Raw genomic sequence first — 22,680 nt, 5'->3', positions numbered from 1 at the left:
TGGTTACTGGTACTCAGCAGGAGAAGCCTCTGTTTTGGTGAATGGATCTTTTCTGAGAATATTCTTGGCAAAAGCCTTTTCCATTGTAATTATGGTGGTTACTGCTCACAGAGGAGCCGCTTGGGGCCGGCTGCTGTGCCAGGGACCTTGTGTCCGTCTAGCTCACAGCGAACTGGCCGGGTTGCTGCTGTTTTGCTACCTGAGGCAGGAGGAGAGTTTTAATTGCATGAGGTTCGCTGTGTTTCCCAGTATCTTCCAACCGAGAAGTCGTAGAACCATGGTTTTTGTTGGCTCTTTCTCCCTCTGAGCCCACTGCTCTGTGCTGCTGGTTGTCACTGGGTCCCCGGTCCCAATTCTTCAACCTGTGTCCCCTCATCTGGTGTTAAACAGCCCCTGTGGCAGCCTATGTGTTAAGTTATTAGGCCACATGACTTATTCCTCGATGGTTGTTTTCAGACCAGATAGATGTTCCACACAAAAATGGCAGTAAAACTCCTAACTTACCTGCTTGCCCTCAGTGTACCCCTCCCCCACCACCAACCTACCTTCCCAGTGCCCCAGAAGGAGCTCTATTAATGTCCATGTCACTCCAGGTTCTGAAAGCTCTCAAGGGCTCCCCATGGTTGTTGGACAAAGGCCAAGCTCCTTGCCTTGGCCCACAAGGTGGCCCTTCACGACTTGGCTCTTGCCCACATCTCAGGTAGCATCCTCTCCAGTCTTTGTCTCCAGACGGCTCCCTGTTTGTTCAAGTGAGAAACTGAACAGGTTCCCATGCCCCTTCACCTCTCTGAGTCTTTGCTTAAGATCCTCCTTTTGCTTGACACGTTGTCATTCTCTTTGCTGCTTGGTAACCTAAATGGCACTTCCTTTTTGTTTGTTTTTTAAAGATTTTATTTATTTGAGATAGAGTGAGAAAGAGCAAGCATGAGCTGCCAGGGGGTAGAATAAGAGGGAGACGCAGCCTCTCCACTGAGCAGAGAACCCAGTGCAGGGGCCCAGTCCCAGGACCCTGGGATCTTGACCTGAGCTGAAGGCAGACACTTCACCAACTGAGCCACGCAGGTGCCGCTGAATGGCACCTCTTCTGTAACACTGCCTCTGACTGACCCAGATGGAATTGTTCTAGAATATTTCATATTGAATTTTCCTTGATTACATGTTTGACTTCTCTGAAGTTGGTGAGCAAAAGGTCTTGTACCTCATGCTCTGCTTGAGGTCAGCTTTGGGCCTGACATGCAGTTTGGAACTCAATAAATGTAGTTCCATTAGAACTCATTGTATTTGCACTTGGCTTTGAGTTTCATGATCTTGGAGTTGGGGGTGGGGGGTCCCATCTTCGTCATGATGTTTAAAGCTGAAACTGACTGGAGATGGCTGGGGTAGAGAGGAGGCATCTGCCTAACTTTTAAGTTAGACTAGGTTTAACCTATTCATGAAGAACTGTAATACCTTTTCTATTTCTCTTCTAACTCCAAAGATGCCTTCGGAATCCTATTGAGAAAGTTTTATACAGGGAGCATTTTATGATCCCTTGAGGAAAGATTGCAGGTACTTAATTATACAGCCTTCAGTAAGTCTCTGTGAAATCAGAGTTGATCATTGTCCTCATGGAAGCGGGGCTCCAATATCATTTCTCCTTTCCCCCTTGAATCTTATCATGGTGTTACACATGTATCACATCAAATAGCTTACTCTGTATTTCATGTAAGTGCTTCCAAAACCATCATTAAATTCAAAAGCTCTATTACCACAGAAAGGGAGTAACCTTATTCCCAATTTACAGATGAAGAAACTGAGGTTTAATATACCGTTTAAAGATTTTTATCCTTTGTAAATCATTCTTCATTTTTCTACTTGTTACACTGATTTTACCATAGCTAGAGGTCCAGAAAATGATCATTTTTAGGTCCATTAGAAGCCACTCTAAATACTATGTCACTTCTAATACCCTCATGAAGGAACGAGGGGCTCCTCCTCAGTCTTTCTGGTCTATGACCTTTACTTTAGGCCCTGTGTTCCTATCTGGGGGGGGGGGGGCTGGGGGTTGTGTTGATTCCTCTTGGTTTCCACATATGAGTGTTAATGTCTGGCACATACTAGATGCTTAATGCCATGTCCCTTTCTTCCAGAGCTGTTTTATCTGCTCTTTTTGCTGGATTTGTGATTAAAAAAATTTTTGGAAGGGGGAGCTTGGCTGGTTCAGTCAATAGAGCATGCATGGGACTCTTGATATTAGGGCTGTGAAGCCCCATGTTAGATGTAGAGCTTACTTAAAAAATTTTTTTTTCTTTTTCCCAAAATTTAGCTTCTGGGATTTGAAGTGTGTTCATGACTAGGTTTAGAAAAATCTTTCAATTAAGCATTCTGACAACTATTTCGAGCAAGGAGGAGAAAGCATTCCATAGTGAATGAAACATTCCAAAGTGGCAACGTACCCTGAGTGGCTCCAGTGCCTCCTGTTCTCCTTTCTTGCTATTATGCAAATTGGGGAGGTATACTGTTACTTCGTGGCGCATCCACTATCACTGATGATCTCCACATGGAAGGTCTTTTGGCACCATCCAACTTGTCAGCACTGCCCAATTCCCAGAACCCTGCGGTGGATGTCGTGTTATTTCATCCACTCCCAGAATATCAGATCTAGGGGGCCTCCTAGAGCCCATCTGGTCCAATTCTCCCTCAATTTCCAGAGACAACTCAGTGAGGTCTAGTTGGGGAGGAGACTCCTACAAGGTAGACCAGAGTTAGAGCAAAGCCTAGAGTGGATACCCCACCTCTCCGCCAACTCTCAGTTGATGCTGTTAGTATCTCTTTCTGCTTTCCCTAAATTTCAGTTTATTACTATTCCCTTGTGAATGTCAACCCCTGATGACTTCCACAGTGAGCAAGGATGCCTATAAGAGTTATCAGGGGGTGCTTGGGTGGCTCAGTGGGTCAAAGCCTCTGCCTTCAGCTCAGGTCATGATCCTAGGGTCTTGGGATTGAGCCCCGCATCGGGGTCTCTGCTCCGCGGAGGGCCTGCTTCCCCCTCTCGCTCTGCCTGCCTCCCTGCCTACTTGTGATCTCTCTCTCTCTGTCAAATGAATAAATAAAATCTTGAAAAGAAAGAAAGAAAGAAAGAAAGAAAGAAAGAAAGAAAGAGTTGTATCAGTTCATTTTCTGGAGCACACAAGTGCTGGGATTCTTATGCATGCCCAGCTCCCTCATTAACATTTCTTCTGTGCCTTCGATTCTGCCAAAAAGAAAATGTGATTTCCTTCAGGCATGGTGGATGGGGAGGGATATTGGGATGACTGGGAGAAGCTGGCCTCCTCTGCTGAACGGGGAGGGGGTTAAGCTGCAGATACACGGTCTGAGGGATGTTAAAAATTCCTGCAGTGTAGATGGAGATGGCTCCCTCTTTCACGTGATGGGTTGGTATCAACATTGAAGCACATAACAAAAAGCTTTGTTTTCTCTCCACTCCAGTGAAACCTGTATACATATATCTTTCCAGAGAATGTAACCAGAGAATTAGTCATGAGAGTCCTTGGTCTTGATAAGACATTGCCTACAAAAGGAGCTCTTGGGTTTCAAAAACCAGCATGAGGTAGGAGGAATCCCTGCTAAATGAAAGCATGAGGAAAAGGTTTACAGAACAAAAACTTGATCCAAAGCTTTGACTGGAAGTTGAACAGATTCCCCCCACCCCCCCTTTTTTTAAGCCCTACTAAAGCAAAAAGAAAACGTGAAAAGAAAAGATTTGATTGACTTTTGTTTTTCATTATTTTTCCATTTTACTCATTTCTGTACTTCTGGCTTCCAACCGTGACTAGGGAAAGTGCCAAAGTATCAGACGAGGTGGTCCCCCTGGAATTGAAGTCTGACCAAATGCTGAAAATATGAAAACTCCACCAAAGGACAGATCCAAATTCCAGGCCTTTTGTGCACACCATGAATTTAGGGGCATTTTCCTCTGACTTTTTAAGGTTATTATATTTTTTGTGTCCTACACAACTAAGTGTTTGAATATTTCCTAATTTATTGGTCGGTGTGAAAATAGGGAAATTGCTGACCAGAAGAAGAGGTGTGGGGAGGTCTAAGAAATGATGACTTTTTAGCCCTTATTACAGTCTGCATATATTATTTCATAGAACTCCCATAAAAGTTCTATGAGGATTCATTTTACAAGCGGGAAAATTGAGTGTAAGTTTACTTGTTGAGTGTGAGTTTCCTATGGTTATACAACTAATAGGAGGCAGAATTGGGATTCGAAACTCTGTTTGATTCCAAAACCCATGCCCTTATCCACTTCCTGTTTCCTGGTCACTTTTTTGGAAAGAACACAAAAAGGCAGTCCTCTGTCTGTCTTATCTGTGCTAATTTTGTTAATCCCCAAGCTCTGGTAAATTGAGTTAGGTTTCTTAAAGTAATTAATTCAGGTAAGTCAGAAACATAGGCTAAGACCTGAGATTCCTTTTTTTTTTTTTTTTAAAGATTTATTTATTTGAGAGAGAGAGCAGAATGAGAGAGAGGGAGAGAGAGAGAGCGTGAGTAGGGAGGAGAGGCAGAGGGAGAGAGAGAGATGCAGACTCCCTGCTGAGTAGGGAGTTCAGCATAGGGCTTGATTGCAGGTCTCTGGGATCATGGCAGACACTTAACAGACAGAGCTACCCAGGTGCCCCAAGACCTGACATCCTTAAGTATTTTTAGATGCTAAACGGGGGTCAGGGCCATAGTACTTATGCCTATGAATTAACAGTGATTTATGGCACCATCACTTCTCCTTAAGATCATGATGTCAGGGGCGCCTGGGTGGCTCAGTGGGTTAAGCCTCTGCCTTCAGCTCAGGTCATGATCCCAGGGTCCTAGGATCGAGCCCCACATTGGCCTCCCTGCTCAGCGGGGAGTCTGCTTCCTTTTCTCTGTCTGCCTGCCTGCCTCTCTGCCTACTTGTGATCTCTGTCTGTCAAATGAATAAATAAAAATCTTAAAAAAAAAAAAAAAGATCATGATGTCAGATATTCTGGAACCACCGTAATGCAGGTAAGCTGCTGTGAGTGGGTAAGCACTAAATTTATGGTCAGAGTTTAAATTCCATCTTTGCTAGTAGCTTATTTTGTGACCCTGGGGGGAATTTCTTTTTCTTCTTTGGATCTGAATTTCCCTATCTAAACAACAAGGGAGTTGACCTGTAAGATCGATAAGATCATTTCTGACTCGAACATGCTGGGATTTTATCACACCTGTTTTAAATGGACGTTTCATGAAGGTAGGGACTTTGTTTATTCACTGCTGTATCCCCAGGACTCAACATGTGCTAGCACAGAGTTGGCATTTAGTATAGACTCCCTCAGTACAGAAATGAATCTGCTTCCTTTATAAACCCAGCACTGATTAGTCAACTATTATTTGTTGAGTACCTCTTTTTTTAAAAGATTTTATCAATTTATTTTAGATAGACAGTGAGTGTAGGGGCAGAGGGAGAGGGAAGGAGACACGCAGACTCAGTGCTAAGCCCAGAGCCTGTTGCAGGCACAATCTCACTGCCCTGAGATCATGACCTGAGTCAAAATCAAGAGTTGGATGAGCAACCACCTGAACCATCCAGGCACCCCAGTTGCATACCTCTTATGTGCCAGGCACCGTGCAGGGCACAAACTGCCATGACTCTGTTGCTAACATGGCCCATGTCACGTAGTAGTAAGCATAGATTTTCTTTTGTTTTCTGTCACTTACTTTTTTTTTTCTTTAGGTCATAAAATGGTCTCTTAAAATTGTCATATTCAGATTGAGGATTGAGCATCCACTAAGGATGTAGTCAGGGATCTAGCTAGTCAATTTTAGTAAACCATGCTCCTAGGGTTTATTTCCCAAGCGCCCTCCAAGACTGTCCTCATCTCCATGTGAACGTCCTTTGAAAGTAAGTCAAATGGTGGATGTCTCCAATATTACCACCTCTGTTAGGTATCAAGCCAGGAAGCGGTGAGGATTAGTCAAAGGGGTAGCAGAAGTTAACTCCACATTGCTAAGATAATTGTATCACTGCTTTTCAGGATTTTCTTATGGCTTTTTTTTTGGTAAGATGAAGGAGAGGCAAAGACCAATAAATGGCTTATCCCAAATTCCCTGGGGTAGGGTCACACAAGAAGCTCCCACCAAATTCTTTCCCTGTGAGTGGTATTTCCAGAACCTAAGGGATGACCATGTTCCTTTCCTGTTTGCATCCTTTTATGTCTCTTCATGGTCAGGGTAAAACTGTCGCTCCTTCATACTTCATCTGTAGAAAGAAAATCAAGAAGGTATAGATGTGTCCTTATGCATTGCCTGTGAGCGATAACAAGGTAATGGTAGCATTTGCTAGGGGAAGCCATTGCTATCTGAATCACGGCGCAACTGGGGGCCAAACTTCTCATTTACTTCTGTACTTACTCGTTAACTTTCCTTCTTCTCCACCTGTTCTTTTACTCTTTCATTTCGTTATCCACTCCATTCTTTTATCACCTACCTATTCATCCACTCACTTATTCATTCACTGGTCAGCTAGAGAAGGTCCCCAGGGAAGTCACCCAGCCAGCCCAGACCTATCCTATTTGCATACTGAGGGGGGTCAGGAAGGTGTGGCCGTGGCAAGAAGTGGGAGGTGCAAGAGCCAGATCTTTACCTGGAAACTCAGTTTCTTCTCTAAATTTGAAAGGGTAGACTAGATTAGTTTTTATCAAATTCGCCTTATGCTGAACATTCTCTTAAGATTTAAGATATCCAGCCCCAAAGGAGATGTGTAGTACAAACAAAACAAAACAAAAACTTGGAAAACATTGGGCTAATTAAAAAATAAACCTTTGATTAATAAAGAATTTTATTTTTTTTAAGATTTTTTTATTTATTTGAGAGAGAGAACATGCGTGTGTGTGTGCATGAGAAGGGGGAGAGGCAGAGAGAGAAGCAGACTTGCTGCTGAGCAGGGAGCCCAGTGTAGGGCTCAATCCCAGGAACCTGGGAACATGGCCTGAGCTGAAGGCAGGCACTTAACCCACTGAGCCACCCAGGCCACCCATAATAAAGAATTTTAAAAGATGTCTGAATTCTGGGGCTTCTCAGGGCCTCTAATATGCTAATACATATGATTCTCTCTAAGAGGGAGCTGCAGTGTGAAAAGTCTTAGACATCTTGAGAGTTTATAAGCAAGCATTCAGCACAGTTGGGTGTCCTTTAATTTATGTAGCCCTTAATGTGTTTATTAAAAGCACTAATTAAAACATTAAAAGCATTCTCATTGAAAGAATGAGCTGGGCAGGAGAAGGACCAGGATCTGAAACTGTTAAGTTCAATAAAATGCAATAGTTTCCCTAGAGAACGAGTGGTGTCATTAAATTCTTTAAATTTCTATGGTATATCATTTGATACATTGAAATCCAGCGGTGGCAATGGGTGGGTGGGTGGGTAGGCCTTGGTGATTGAGTAGAAGGGATCACTAAGTCTTTGGCTATCTCCTTTGCATTATTTGCCTCTTAAGGCTTACAAATAAATTATGATGTAGAGCTACATACTTCTAGAGGGCAAGTCACTTACCTACTCAATCTCTCTGTCTGCAAAATGGATAAGAGGAGCCAGTTAGTTTCCAGCACAAGTGGCTGGTGACTTTGTGGTTTTGTCTCCAGTTACTCATCAGGAGCAGGCCCAACCTTGAGTACATACGGGATTAATCATGCCACAGGGAAATGAAACAGTATTTGTTTTGATTATGCCACTACTAATTAGGTAAGGTTCACCCTGACCTTGGCTGAATGGTGCGGGCAGGGGCTTGTAATACGAGAAAAGGATCCAAACGAGAATGCATTACTTGAGCAGAGAGTGGGAAGCACTTAAGTTCAGATCTTTTGAATTGGGATATGACTAGGGTAGTTTCTGGAAGGGTGAAACCAATTTTGGTCAAGCACAAGCTGGCCCTTCTATATTCTCACTTATACCCTGGTCTCTGCCGTCTACTTTAATGCGATGCAAATAGTAAAACGAATAGAACTGCCGTCGCTTAGGGAATGCCTACAAGTGCCACATGTTCTCCTAAGAACTCTACTCCTAGTGCTTTATTTACTCTTTACAACAATCCAGCAGGGAAGCTATCATTTCTGTGACAGGTGCAAGGAAATTCTTGTCTTGAGATCCCACGTGATTGCATGAGGATTCAAACCCATGCCGGTCTGATTTCAAAGCAGTGATGTGCAGCAGTGATTTAACAACCAGCTCTCTGTAGGGAAAGACAAAGCCCTGATTTCTTGCGTTCGCTGCCTTCTATGGTGTGGGCATCCCCATCATGCCAGTTTCTGGCTACCAAGGTAATTACAGAGTTGGGTGGAGATGTGCCCAGTTGGCTCCCTGGGGCCGATAGGACCTTCTGGCAGGACATCCCTGTGACAGCTCTGCTTTCAGCCCTCTGCCTGATCCAAGGAGGAGTTCATGGATCAAGTCCAAGGAGCAGAATGGAGGAGTTCCGCTCGGTTTCGGGGTGTAGAACTGAATAGGTAGGGACATACTCTCAACTTCAGGCTTTTCAAATGCAGGAGTCTGGAATTTTCTCCTATGGACAAGAAAAAAGTGAGGAGACATTAACATGATAATAGAAATGGAGTGCACTCCGTTCTGTCGCTTCCCTGGATGCCTGAGCAATGTCTAGCACATATAACATTCTTAAAAAAAAATAGTTACTATTTTAGCTACTGCTAAGGCCATGTGTCATATCTTGTTCCTCCTCAGGATCATCATTTTTATTATCATGTAATATCATGAGAAAGCAGGTATGAAGACCTGGAGGTAGTAATGTGTCTGGCATGTCAGAGGAATAGAATGTAGGTCTTCATGGCTGGAGTGGAGAGAACAAGGAAGAGAATGGTGGAAATGATGTTCCAGGTAGTTATGGCTGCGTAGCAAGCTATCACGGTGGATTTGGTCATTAGCATCTATGATCATTCTGTAGATCGACTGGGCTGGGCATTTTTCCTTAGGGTTGCTCATGTGGTTATACTCAAATAGCCACGTGGGAGGATGAGACATCTGAAGGCTGCACCACGCTGGGAGAGTAAGATGGTTTTTCTTACGTGGCTGTAGGATCTTAGTTGTTGCTGTTGACTGGAGTGCCGACCCAGGGCCTTATTGCTCTCATGTTGTCTGGGTTTCTAACAGCATGGTGACCTGAGGACACTGAGCCTCTAACATGATGGCTCAGGACTCCCAGATGCCTTGCATGCCAGCCAAAGCTACTAGTCCTTTTAAAGACTGGCCCTAGGACTGGCTTGGGACCCCTTCCATCATGTTCTTGGTCACTCTGTACTCTGATTCAAGGGGAGGGACAGTAGGTTCCAGCTCTTGGCGGGGGGGGGGGTGCAGTTTTCATCCATCACAGAGGAGATTAGAAAAGCAGTGATGGGTTGCATCCTTGCAAGCCACGGGGAAGACTTTAGACTCTGTTTTTCTGAGTTCAGTAAGAAGCCACTGAAGGGTTTTGAATGGAGAATATCATGACCTAATTTATGTTTTACAAAGGTCACTTTGACTGCAGTCAGAGAGAGATGAGACTATAGAGTGATGAAGGTGGAAACAGACCAGTTAGGAGGCTTTCGTAAGAGTTAGTGAGAGCTGGTGGTGACATGATTAGAGTTAGTGGGATGGTGAGATGTGCTCCAATTCGGCGTAGGATCAGAAGGGAGGGACTTCAGGATCTGTTGATGCATTGATTAGAAGTGAGCTATGAGAGAAGGAGAGGACTAAAAAACAGACCTTCTCTCTGGTTGTATTGGCCTGTGTAGAGGGAGGCACAGAACTATTATTTTTAAGATCAAGAAGGCAGATGAAAGATTAGTGTTTTGAGGGGTAGGTGTGGAGATCAGGGCTCAATGCTTGACTTATTAGGTTCAAGTTGCTTATCAAATCTAAGGGAAGAAGGCAAGTAGTTGGTTAGGTGTGCTAGTCTGGAGTTCAGAGGAGAGGTTGGGCCTAGAGATAGAAATTTGGGAGTCATCAGTAAATAACTGGTATTGAAAAAATCAAGGACAGAATACAGTAATCTAGGAAGTGAGTATATAAATAAAGAAGAGAGTTTGTCTGAGGCTGAAGCCCTGGACCCACGGCATCTTTACAGGTTGGGAAGATGAGGCGATTCCAGCCCATGTGTGGCTGGTGAGATAGGAGGTAGCAAAGAGAGACCGAAGGAAGAAACTGTCTGGCGGAAGGAATGATCTGTTGTGGCCGTCACTATGGAGAACTGGCCATTGGTTTTCGGCAACACGGCCCCAGGGATTGTCTGCAGCCCAGCTCTGTATGACCTTAAGCAAGTTGTTTCTCCTCCTCTGCTCCTTAGCTTCCTCTTCTGAAAATGACATAATAATACTGACCTTAAAGATCAGTATTAAATTTAATTAAAATTTAATTTATTAAATTAAATAAGATAACATATATGGGTGTGTTATATTTTATGTGTGTATATTTTTTCACTTCGCATGGTTCCTGACGCAAAATAGTGGCCAAAAAGTGTCAATCAGTGTCCATCATCTCCCCTTTTATAAAATGCTTAAATGATGCTCAATCAAGCCACAGGAAATTGCCACTTTTGAACCATTTTTAACCTAACAAAATGGCAATTTCATATGGTTCAGTCTAGTAACTGAATTCCAAAATGGGCATGCTTTTACTAGCCTATTCTCTTGTATTAAGATGTCTTAATTGCACATTTCCCACTTAATACATTCTCCAGAAGAACGTCAGTTTCTAAATGCTCTCCAGTTCTGTCCCTGTTGCCAATGCATGTTCATGTTGGCTCCACATCAATGCCCACCCCAGGGACCCAACTCCATCCCCATGTAGCACTCAGCATCTAGAACCCAGGCGTGTGAGCTCGGCTCTTCCGATCCACTCCCCGAGGGCTGGCTGTGAGGCTCTTACTTTCTGGGAAGGTCTGTTCATTCCCTATCAGACACTCTTGGCTGTAGTTTGGGGAAGCTGCCACCAAGTGGACTGTGGTGTCGGCTCAAGGGGGGAGGGCATGTGCTACGCTGTTATTCTATTAGAAGTGTTTTCTCCTTTGACATCCAGGGGCTTCCCTAGTTACTAATGCTCGCAGATCTGATTAAATAGCTCCCAGTTTCTTCCCACCTCTTAGCTCAGGGGAAACATAGCCAAACAAAATATAACAAAATGAAATTATCTTCTATTCTCCAAAATTTGGCAGAAAGTAGAAGAGAAAGTGATTAAGGTCTATCAACAGCATGATTTCCCAATGATGTGCTTTTTCCAGAGGCATTTTTAAACCACCTGGCTACCTCTCTTTAACTTAGCTTCTTGCCCCGGAAACTTGAATTTACTAATTAGCTTACATACTTAAGCTAACTCATTAAGGCCTGAATTGGCCACTGGCCTTTCCTCTCACTCCAAAAGACCCCCTTTAAATGGGCTATACTCCCATTTCCACAAAACATCTTGTGAATCTCTTTTAAAAACAAGCCCAAGGGGTTCAGTGAAAAAACAAGTTTTTCTTTTTGTTTTTTTTCTCTCTACCATTCTAGTAATAGGAAAAAGATTTTTATGACTTCAGCAAGAAAGAGTGAAAACTTTTAAATAAAATTGTCCTCTGGTGTATATGGTTTCCAAGAGTTCTGGGAAGGAATCCATATTGAAAAAGAAGACCCTGCAAGTGTGTCCCTTAACGGAAGAGGAGGGAAAACCAGCTAATTTCTGTGTGCCAGCCTGTGAGCCTGTTTATGTCTCACACAATCCAGAGGGCAGGTCAGATCTACATCTTACAGATAAATTAGGTGAGGCTCATGATATTAATTGCCTTGTTACGTCAAACAGCTGGTAAGAGCAAAGTCAGGTCCCATGAGTTTGTGGGAACCCAGAACCCTACTACTTTGTTGAAAACATCAAAACATCAAGAGTCTGAAGAAGGATTCTAGGGGCTCTTTGGACGCCCCTCCCTCTTTAAAATAAGGGGTGCGCTGTGATGAAAGAAGGGTTTTGCTTTGCAAGAGCCCACCAGCAAGGGCCCAAGTCTCCCAGAGAGCCAGAGAAGCAACATTTGTCATTGTTGCCCTAAGACAGAAAGGCACAGTATTTAAGACTTTGAAATGGAGCTGAATTTCTATACAGAGTCAGCTTGGACAAACCATTTAACTTCTTTGATGTTCAGTTTCCTCATCTGTGAAATTAGGGATGGTAATTATTTGTATCTACTTCTAGAGTGTGTTGTGAGCAGTAACTGAACGTGTAAGACATTTTATTCTAGTACCAGACAGTAGTCAGTCCATCAGTATTATTGTGGTCTGTAGTCCAGACACCACCACCACCTTGCTCTAATTTTGCATAAGGAGCTGGGGAGAGAACACTGTCTCTTGCACAATTGTTGGAAAAGTTTTAATGTTGACATGTGTCTTTTGGTCTCCTTTGGCTTCAGGAACACATGATAAGTAAGTGCTTTAAGAAGCAAATCTTTTAAGTAACCTTTAGCCTACTCAGCTTAGCACACCTAATGGGAGGAAAATCCCCATATATATATACAGGCTCTCCAGTTCATCTCCGGTGCTACAAAATATATTAGGACGTCTGCGTTTACCATCCACCTAACCTCCTTTTTATCTTCCATACCACTGTGCATGAATGGCAAAAGCCCTAGACTGAGGTAGTGGGCATTTGTTGATTTGCTTCTCTAGCGTCTGTTGTCTCCTTCTCTCTCAGGAGCTCTTGATTTCCTACTGGGTTGCATCCACAGAAGTTGCTTGTGTGTCTTCCTTTGGCCTTTATGATTGATTTGGGGGAGGCATGTGATTGAAGTTATTCCAGTGAGAGTGAATCTAGGGATTTTTCCAGGAGAGTTGGGGCATCCAGTGCCGCTAGATGTAGGTGAAGAAACACAAGGCTCTTGGAATTACAGACGACCAGCTTCTTGCAGCCATGATGGAGGCCAGTCTTAAGGCCAAGTTGACTTGGCACAAAGCAGAGAGGAAAGATGGCGAAAGTCAGGTTCTTGGTCATATCATTGACTCATTGACTTCATCCAGCTTCTTGGAATCCAGCACCGCTTTTTGACTTTTCTGTTACAGAAGTAAAAACTCTTTTTTTTTTTTTTTAAGAGAGAGGGAGGGGGACATAGAGAATTAGAGAGAAGGGGCAGAGGGAGAGGGAGAGAATCGTAAGCTGGTTGTGGAGCCTGACGTGGGGCTTGGTCTCACAACCCTGAGATCATGACCTGACCTGAAATCAAGAGTCAGGCACTTAACCAACTGAGCCTCCCACGTGCCCCTCAAAAACTCAATTTTGAATGTCACAGCTTTGCAATCGAAAAAGTCCCAACTGACATAATGGGAAGCAGGCGGCCTGTGTTGCTGGGCTGGTTCTGCCGGATTTGTAACCTCTCAACTTCCGCATCTGTAAATTGGGAATTAAATGAGATTATGGAAGTGAAAGCATTTTTTAAAACACTCTAAAGTAATTATAGATGCGGAGTGCAGCGTGGAGTGATCCCCAAGCTATAGTCAGGCTCCCATGACGGCACTTGTTGAATTTCATCCTTCAGGTTTTGATTGGTGACGTGCATTTCACAGAGAACCTGATGGTTTGTCAAGTCACCATCAACAGGTTTACTCTTGAAAATAATAAATATAATCATCAAGCACATGGTTTCCCACCCTTTTATTTTCTTTCATCTGGATTTTGAGTTTTTAAGTCAAAGTTCTCTTCACCAGAGGGTTAAAGCAATGTGATGACAGGAATGATGAAGTTACAAAGCATCCAAATAACTGAGTGAAGTACAAAAAAATCACATGTAGGATAATTTCCTCAGATGCTTTAGTCATCCCTGCTAAGGATGATTCCCAATATGACCATACATGGTGTTATTCAGATATAGTAAGTTATAATGGAATATTGTGACATATTATATAACATGTTAGATGAAAAGATACATGTACTTATGGATGCAAGAGATATGAATTTATTTCATTTATTTATGAAACTATACTCATGCCAAGCCTCTGGGAAGTTTGAAAAATGAAAGAAAAACAGAAAACAACAGTAGAATACAGAAAGGCAAAGCTCAGATTCCTTCATTGATCAAGAAGTTCTGATCCCATCTGATGGTAACCTAATGAATGGCTACTCCTTGAATTATGGGCTCTTATTCTAATATAGTAATTTCCAAAGAGTTGGGACTTTTCATTCTATTGTTCTGGATCAGTGAAATGCAAAAGAAATATAACAAGCCACAACTATAACATAAAAATTTCCAGTAATCACATTACCAAAAAAAAAAAAAAAAAGGGTGAAACTGTTTCTAATAATATATTTTATTTACATGGATGTAGCAAGAATGTTATCATTTAAGCATGTAATCATCAAAAATTTTAATGAAATACTTTGCATTATTTTTTTGAACTAGGCCTTCAAAAGCTGGTGTGTATTTTTATCCTCACATCACGTATCAATTTAAACAATCACATTTCACATGTACCATAGCTGCGTGTAGCAGATGGCTCTGGTACTCAACAGTGCAGCTCAAGATTTCAATAAGGGAATTTCTGGATTGAGAAAGACCTGGGTATGAATGCCCGTCCCATCATTTATTTCCTTTGAGCCAGTTACTATCTTGCAGAGTGATCATGAGACTTAGGAGACAAGTCACATGAAGTGCCCCTCTCCTAGCATCTGGCCCACAGTGGGTGGTCAATATATGTTAGTTCTTTTCCTACCTTTTCAAAATGGAGGTGGAGGATGGTGTGGGAGAAAGGCAGAGGCAATAGCAGCAGGAAACCTGGATTAATCTCCCCACTCTAGGAAAGGCTAAGTGTGGGCGCACAGACTTGAGAAAGGTTAGAGGTGGAGGGCGGGCTGTACTGGGTGAACAGATGGAGACCCAACAGGCATTTCCAGATTAGTGTTACATGGTTACTACACAGTCACTCTGAAAGCCCAAGCATCTTTCTTCTCTATGCTGGTCTAGGATAAACCACGTAACCCTGCTCAAAGGAGAGCTATCAGGGACGATGGAATGACTCAAAATCATGTCCTGGAACGAATGATTGGAGAACGTGATTGATATGTCTCCATTAGAGAGTGAGCATTTGAGCATGAGTGAAAGCCTGGGGGAGAACACCATTTTTATCTGTAAATCACTAGCTTTGTGTGGCCCAAAGAGGAAGAGCTAGTATGGAAACTACAGGAAGGAAGACTCTAGCTTAGCAAGAAACAACTTTTTAACAGAGATGTTTTGAAATTGGCATGGACTGTCTTGTGGCGTGGAAGGAGAAAAGCCTAAAAGCTGGAAATCCAGCCAAAGATTTCCAGTGTCTAGGCTTTTCTCCTTCCATGCCACATTCCAGACACACACCAGAGATTCTTTCCAAGGTGAAAATCTAATCGTGTCATCTCCAAGTTCAAAATGTTTCTTGAATCCCCACTGCCTACAGGATAAATGTCAGTTCGATACTAGGGCTTTCAAGATATGATCCTTGCCTGACCCTTTACCTTTCTCTATTAATGTCCCTTTCCCTCCTGTAGTCCGATCATTTTCCTGTACCCGTAGGAACACTCAAGCATTCCATCTCACAGCTTCCTCGCTTGGTTATTCCTCCCATCTGCCAGCTGTCTAGGAAATGCCAGCTTCTCTCTTTCTCTCTCCCTTTCTTTCTGATTCCATTTATTACTATTTTTTTTTTTAAGTTTTTACTTCAGTCATCCAGTGCTCATCATGACTAGTTCACTCCTTAATCCCCAACCCCACCACCTTTTCGTAACCCATCCCCCCATCCCCCTTCCCTCTGGTGACCATCAGCTCTCTATAGTTAAGAGTCTGTTTCTTGGTTTGTCTCCCCCCCCCTTTTCTTATTTGTTTTGTTTCTTAAATTCTACATATGAGTGATCATATGGTATTTGTCTTTCTCTGGCTGACGGATTTCACTTAGCTAGCTTTTATTTTAAGACCTGGTTCAAGAATCAGCTCTTCTCTGAAGCTTTCCTGACTGCATAAGCAGAAACAGCTGTCCCTGTCCCTTGCTCCCCTTCCCTATACCTTGCATACAGATTCCTGTAACATGGAGTACTCTGGATGCTTTACTCGTGTTCCTCCTCTGTTCCATCGTGATCAGGAAACATGGCTGTCTTCATTGTATTTATGTGCCCGGTGACCAACAAAGGGTTTGGCTTGGAGTAGGTGCTCAGTAAATACTGACTGAAAGAAAATTTGAACCTAAGGCTTAGTTACATCACAGGAGTGAAACTGTGCAGATGGGCTAGTGCTAAGCCCATCTAAGTGGGAGGCTATAAGTGACATTCTTCCATATTTTTTCCATGTTGGAAATAGAGTATATCACAACCAGTGAATATTTTGATGGCTTCACATTGGTTTATAAATGCATTTATTTCTGTGAATCTAAAACAGTCAAGTCAGCTTCTGTCCAATCTCTTAGGATTTGATTTTTGGATAACATCTCTTAGTACCAAACATAATGGTGATACAAATATTATTTGTACTAAACTCTGTAGCTACAAACCATTTTACTTCCATTATCTTATTTGATATTTATAACAGCCCATGAGTTGGGCTGGATAGATACTACTCCCATTTTATAGACAAACGGAACCAGGTGCTCAGATATCACATGACTTTTCCAAAGTCACACAGCTGGTAGTTGATAGAGCCAGATGCTAAAGTGTATTTGAAGGTCAGTTGATTATTCATATCTAGTTGAGGGTCCCACTACCACTAAACGACTACTTCCTATTTCTCTGAACGTAATAAATAGGTCATTGGGGTCAAAAAAAAAATCCTTCTTGACACACTTGTCTCAGAATCGGTCATCTGAATGGGGTTTTCCATCATCTTATTTACTTGTTCCCCCATTCCTTCCCTCCAGGCTTCCCCATGTCAGGTTGCCAAGACTCTGCAATGGCCACTGCAATTTGTTGACAAATAACAAAGATGCTCCTTGTCTTGCTGTCAATTTTACATCCTCTGGGGTTGCCAAGTGAGCCTGACATGCCAGGAAGGGCTTTGTTGTGGTCTGTGACTCACTGTGCTCACTCCTCTGCCGCTCCCTGGGTGCAGGCGATTACAATCTGCCTGTTGCACAACATCAGAACATCCCTGAGTGAATCGTCAGAGGATGAAAAAAAAAAATCCAGCAGACCAAGGGTTCAGCCACTGCTACATGAATCAGGAGGCACACTACCATAGGAGACTAACTCTAATCTCATCTTCAAATTGCTTCTGTCATCTAGAGATTTAGTGGAGGCATTCACTACTGGAGGGGAAAGCTTTCTCCTAGGGGGTTCTATCAACACGGTTTTGGAATGTCCTGGGGAATAAGGAATGTGAGTAAGAGAAAGAGCCCTTCTCACTTATTCAGAAGTAGTTCAGTTCAAGTCCTTTTGACCAGAGGTGGTGTCTGTGTAGCTTGTTCAGAGATGACCCCAGGTCGTACTCCTCAGCAAGACATCAGAGTGTCATTTTATTTTCTAGAAGGTCACTTTATTCAGACAGCAAAAGTGTCATTTGTGACCTAAAATTACAATATGAAATGAGGCAGTTCCATTTCTCCTTGGAGAATGTGTTTGTAGTAAATCACAAATTGTATATAGGTGGGACCAGAGTCGACTTCAATTGAGAATGTTAATTGCTACATTACTTTCAAAAGGTCTCCTGTAAAATTCTTAGGCTGGAGAGGTAAAGGGAGTTAGTGTCTGGGTCTGGTGAGTATCCTCTCCTTCCATCATCATCTGTTTCATGAATTCACAACTCCTTGGCCATTGGCTAAGGTCTTACCCTATGCCATGCTCTGCAATGGATGCCTGGGCTCCACCACGATGATTAAGGTATGGTCCCTGTTCACTTCTTGAGACCTAGGAACAGATAATTGTAATACACTGGGCTAAATACTGAGTTAGATACCCCTAAAAGGTACTTCGAGAATAGAGAGGGATAGCCCTTAGCTTGGAGAATCTGGGTAAACTTCCCAGAGGAGGTGATGATACTTGAAATGCATCTTCAGCAGAACTGCCCTTGGATTTGCACAAGGAGGGCTCTTGTCCAGAGTTCCAAGCTTTGGAGGGCTTCACTCTGGCCCTCTTCCAGTTCCCCATGGGTTCTCTGAACCCTGAATTTTCTGCCCAAATAACTCTGAGCCTGCTTCTAGATCCTGTGTGGGCCTCTTTCTCGGGTCTGTTCTCCCTTGGGCTTACTGCATCAAGAGGTGTACCCCTAGGGTTGAAGGGTGGTCAAAGGATGATTGTTTGGGGAGGCTATGGATGGTGTCTGGGCAACCACTTGTGCTTGTGAGAGGGCTCTCACACTGCACGTAAGAACTGATATGGGGAAGGAGTCAGGCTGAGGGCTGGGGCAAGAGTTTATTTTCCCTGGGTCTCCCAGTTCTAGTGCAGATCCTTGAGGACTCCTAGAAGTCTGCACTTGAACCTGGCCTTCCAGATTGTTGAGACTGTATTTTTCAAGGTAGGAGGAAGAACATATTTTGCTTAATAGGAGGCTGACTTAACTTACAACTTTTCAACAGGTGAGGCTTCTGCCATTTGGGCCTCCATTTGATTTCCTGACCTGCTCTCTGCAAAAGTTAGGGGCTAGCCTGCTCTTATGACTGGTGTGGTATCTCCAGGCTGTGCATTGATTTAGGTTCTTAGGGAGAAATGAGACCCTAAAGTCTCAAAGGGCTCCGTTTATTGGGGCCACAAACAAATGTCCAATTGCCGTTACAGATATGCTGAAAATTATAATAACCAATGCTGACAGAGAGGTTCATACAGGATGCATAGAGGAGAGAGCAACGGAGTGAAAAAGATGAGAGGGTCCAAACTTGGGAATTATCCTTGCCATGCAAAGTTGCTCAAGCTATCCTTCTATGTTCACAGTCACCCATCAGCCTTCTGTTGTGCTAGCACAGTGGTCTGTGTTCCAGCTGCTCATTAGAGTCACTTGTGGGGATCATCTAAAAAACACCAATTCCCATCCCTAGTTGCAAACCAGTTAAGTTAAAATATTTGGGGTTTGCTGATCTATAATTTTGAAATTCATCCCCAGTGATTCTGATGTGCACTGAGGACTGATAACCACCGTGAACTATTTCTGTGTGCCACCAAACAGATTGGTGTGAACTAATTATATTGAGGAGGTGAGCACGAACCCTGCCATTCTCCCAGTAGGCAAATTTTTTGGTCCTCACTTCTTGCACTTTGGGGATTGGAGGGATGTTACAAATACCCCTGACTTTACTGGAGGGAAACCAACTTCCGGTTTGAGGACTACTTGGTATTTTCCCATCACAACCCAGAGGCTCTTCTTTTAATGGTTGCTTCCTATCTCCCACTTGTGAATGTCTCCCTGGGCTGTAGAGGCTGGGAGTGAAAATTACCTACTTGGCCCTTGGGGTTTTGCAATTTAACTGTTTCATGCACACACAGATAGGTTCCCTTCAAAATCGGTTACCTTATTTCTCAAGGGAAAGGTTTGCCCTTTGGGCTTAATGGAATGTCCTTGCGTGCCAAAGCCCATGGAAACACTGTGGTGGCAAACTCCCTTACACCTACCTGTGCAGGAGTGAGTAATGTGTGAGGTTGGTCACAGGGGAGTGTCCCAATCCCACCTGAACTGAGCTGGAACTCAGAGGAAGTTGAAGAGCTTCCTGCATAGCCAGGGTGTCATGGACATGATGGCTGTGTCAGATGCTCCAATGGGCACTGCGGTCCACTGTAGAAGACACTTGGATCCCCATTGCCCTAGGGTCCTAGGTTGTGGGAGAAGGCTATCCCAGAGAAACTTCCTACACTGTCCCACACCTGAGTAGAGGCAAGTACTATGGAGGGGAAATAGAGGAGCCAGAATTTGAAGGTGAAGGTACGGACTAAGTTCATCATCCAATACTTCCCGTATATTATTAGAAAAATGAATGATGATATTTGCTGTGGGTCTTTCATAGATAGATTTGATGAGGTTCAGGAATGATCCCTCTATCCCTATACTTTGAAGCGTTTTAATCAGGAACGGATGCTGGATTTTGTCAAATGCCTTTTCTGCATCAATTGAGAGGACCATGTGGTTCTTCTCTCTTCTCATATTAATTTCTTGAATCACGTTGATTGATTTGCAAATGTTGAACCATCCTTGTAGCCCAGGGATGAATCCCACCTGATCATGGTGGATAATCTTTTTAATGTGCTGTTGGATCCTGTTGGCTAGGATCTTGTTGAGAATCTTAGCATCCATATTCATCAGTGATAATGGTCTAAAATTCTCCTTTTTGGTAGGGTCTTTGCCTGGTTGAAAAACAAAAATAAAGCTGGGGGCATCACATTACCTGATTTCAAGCTTTATTACAAAGCTGTGATCACCAAGACAGCATGGTACTGGCATAAAAACAGACACATAGACCAGTGGAACAGAGTAGAGAGCCCAGATATGGACCCTCAACTCTATGGTTAATTAATCTTCAACAAAACAGGAAAATATATACAGTGGAAAAAAGACAGTCTCTTCAATAAATGGTGCTGGGAAAACTGGACAACTATATGTAGAAGAATGAAACTCGACCATTCTCTTACACCGTTCACAAAGATAAACTCAAAATGGATAAAAGACCTCAACGTGAGACAGGAATCCATCAGAATCCTAGAGGAGAACATAGGCAGTAATATCTACGATATCAGCCACAGCATCTTCTTTCAAGATATGTCTCCAAAGGCAAAGGAAACAAAAGTGAAAATAAACTTTTGGGACTTCATCAAAATCAAAAGCTTCTGCACAGCAAAGGAAACAGTGAAAAAAACAAAGAGGCAACCCATGAATGGGAGAAGATATTTGCAAATGACAGTACAGACAAAAGGTTGATATCCAAGATCTATAAGGAACTCCTCAAACTCAACACACACGAAACAGGCAAACATATCAAAAAATGGGCAGAAGATATGAACAGACACTTCTCCAAGCAAGACATACAAATGGTTATCAGACACATGAAAAAATGTTCATCATCATTAGCCCTCAGGGAGATTCAAATTAAAACCACATTGAGATATCACCTTACACAAGTTAGAATGGCCAAAATTAACAAAACAGGAAACAACATGTGTTGGAGAGGATGTGGAGAAAGGGGAACCCTCTTACACTGTTGGTGGGAATGCAAGTTGGTGCAGCCTCTTTGGAGAACAGTGTGGAGATTCCTCAAGAAATTAAAAATAGACCTTCCCTATGACCCTGCCATTGCACTCCTGGGTATTTACCCCAAGGATACAGATGTCGTGAAAAGAAGGGCCATCTGTACCCCAATGTTTATAGCAGCAATGGCCACGGTTGCCAAACTATGGAAAGAACTAAGATGCCCTTCAACAGACGAATGGATAAGGAAGATGTGGTCCATATACACTATGGAGTATTATGCCTCCATCAGAAAGGATATATACCCAACTTTTGTAGCAACATGGATGGGACTGGAAGAGATTATGCTGAGTGAAATAAGTCAAGCAGAGAGAGTGAATTATCATATGGTTTCACTTATTTGTGGAGCATAACAAATATCATGGAGGACAAGGAGTGTTAGAGAGGAGAAGGGAGTTGGGGTAAATTGGAAGGGGAGGTGAATCACGAGAGACTATGGATTCTGAAAAACAATCTGAGGGGTTTGAAGTGGCGGGGGGGGGGGTGGGAGGTTGGGGTACCAGGTAGTGGGTATTATAGAGGGCACGGATTGCATGGAGCACTGGGTGTGGTGAAAAAATAATGAATACTGTTTTTCTGAAAATAAATAAATTGAAAAAGAAAAGAAAAGAAAAGTGAATGATGGGAAGATATATCCAGGGAACTGGACCACCTCAGGGGAGCAGTCTGGTCCCATTAGTGCACAACACCAGCTACTTTGACTTCCTGTCCTTAAGGATTTTGAGTGAAGGACCGGGACAGCACTTCCCCTGTAGCTGGAGCAACAGAGGCCCCTGCAAGATGAGAGTTCAGCTAAAGGATTTAACTCACCAGTAACCCAGAAAATCTCTTCCTGTTTCAAGATTCTAGAGCTCTCTGTGCATCACAGGAACTCCTTTAGCTTCTGTATGTCCCCTCCCACTTTTACCTAATGTCAGCTGTGCCCAAGGAGGTTGTGACATGCGCTCTTGTCTAATAATGCCAAGAGATTTCTTCTTGGGTGTTTCCTCTACCCTGTTGAATCAATGTAGGTTAGTTCCTTTTTTCATTTTATTTATTTATTCATATTTATTTATAATAACATGTATATTTATTTATTTTAAATAGACATATTAAGATATGTATATTTATTTATTTATTCATATTTATTTATAAAGCCATGTGTTTTTATGATTATGAAATACTGAATATTGAATATGGAAAATGGTAGTTAACAAGGAGAGTGCGGAGAAGAAAACTAAAATCACGCATTAAAACCATCAACAGATAATTCCATTATTTATATTTCCTTATAGTCACTTTTCTGTGCATATTTAAATATATACTAAAACAAAATAAAAATTCATATAAAATTTAAATGTACTATAATGTCCTATAACTTATTATACCACATTTTCCCATGTTATTTTTGAAACAATTAAAGTATATTAACTCCATAATTACTGCATGTTAACCATAGAACAATAGGGAAATAAAGATAAAAAGATAAAAGGACAGTTTCAATAGTTAGTGGTAATTGCTAT

General features: G+C 42.6%; 1 long non-coding RNA gene across 2 annotated transcripts in view; it reads left to right on the top strand.

Annotated features, from left to right (window-relative positions):
* The first annotated feature begins 22,109 nt into the window (after positions 1-22,109).
* Positions 22,110-22,680, top strand: part of LOC309847098 — a 285,521-nt gene continuing 284,950 nt past the window's right edge. For both annotated transcript variants that reach the window (XR_014302304.1, XR_014302305.1), the window contains exon 1: positions 22,110-22,188. This is a non-coding gene — a long non-coding RNA (uncharacterized lncRNA). The remainder of the gene's footprint in view (positions 22,189-22,680) is intronic.

Source organism: Mustela nivalis (assembly GCF_964662115.1).
Source record: "Mustela nivalis genome assembly, chromosome: 13".
Classification (NCBI taxonomy): domain Eukaryota; kingdom Metazoa; phylum Chordata; class Mammalia; order Carnivora; family Mustelidae; genus Mustela; species Mustela nivalis.
The sequence above is the reverse complement of the archived record's forward strand: the minus strand, read 5'-3'. Positions and strand labels throughout refer to the sequence as shown.